Raw genomic sequence first — 890 nt, forward strand, 5'->3', positions numbered from 1 at the left:
GAAGATAGGACTAATCAAACCATTATAGAAAAGTTGAGGTCATGGGCGTAGCCAGGTAGGGGCAGGAGGTGCTCGAGCCCCCGCCTAACTTTCAAATTAATTTGCGACAATGAATTTAAAAGCTTGAATATTAAAGACGGTAATTCTCTAGGGTGGGGTAACAACCCCTAAAAAAGGTGCGGAAAGGTGGGGAGGGGTACCAAATGACGCGTTTCGGCCCCCCTAATAACAATCCGGAGGGGGGGGAGATAATATTATTANAATTACATAAAAGGTAAAGATAATCAATTAGCTGACTTCCTTTTCAAAATTTGGTACAGTATTTTACTTAGAAGATAGGACTAATCAAACCATTATAGAAAAGTTGAGGTCATGGGCGTAGCCAGGTAGGGGCAGGAGGTGCTCGAGCCCCCGCCTAACTTTCAAATTAATTTGCGACAATGAATTTAAAAGCTTGAATATTAAAGACGGTAATTCTCTAGGGTGGGGTAACAACCCCTAAAAAAGGTGCGGAAAGGTGGGGAGGGGTACCAAATGACGCGTTTCGGCCCCCCTAATAACAATCCGGAGGGGGGGGAGATAATATTATTAACCATTTAATTGTTATGAACAAAAAACTCTTGTTAAATTTCGTTGTTTTCTATGAGCAATTACCACGTCAAAAATGCACTAAATCACCAGTTTCCACTTTTAAAACACTACTAAAACGTTTCCGGTTATTATTTTATGCAAACCAAATCATTTATTCACTTTTATTTTATATATTTCGTTAATAAAACAGAGTAAACAAACTTTGCGCCTGCTAAAATTATTATAACCTCAAATCGCTGGTATTGCCACTTTATTTCACATTTCATTTGCGCTATTATACTCAGTTTACACTATACACT

This window comes from Rhagoletis zephyria, unplaced genomic scaffold (genome assembly GCF_001687245.7).
Source record: "Rhagoletis zephyria isolate East Lansing unplaced genomic scaffold, Rhagoletis_zephyria_1.1 Rzeph_scaffold_07351, whole genome shotgun sequence".
NCBI lineage: Eukaryota > Metazoa > Arthropoda > Insecta > Diptera > Tephritidae > Rhagoletis > Rhagoletis zephyria.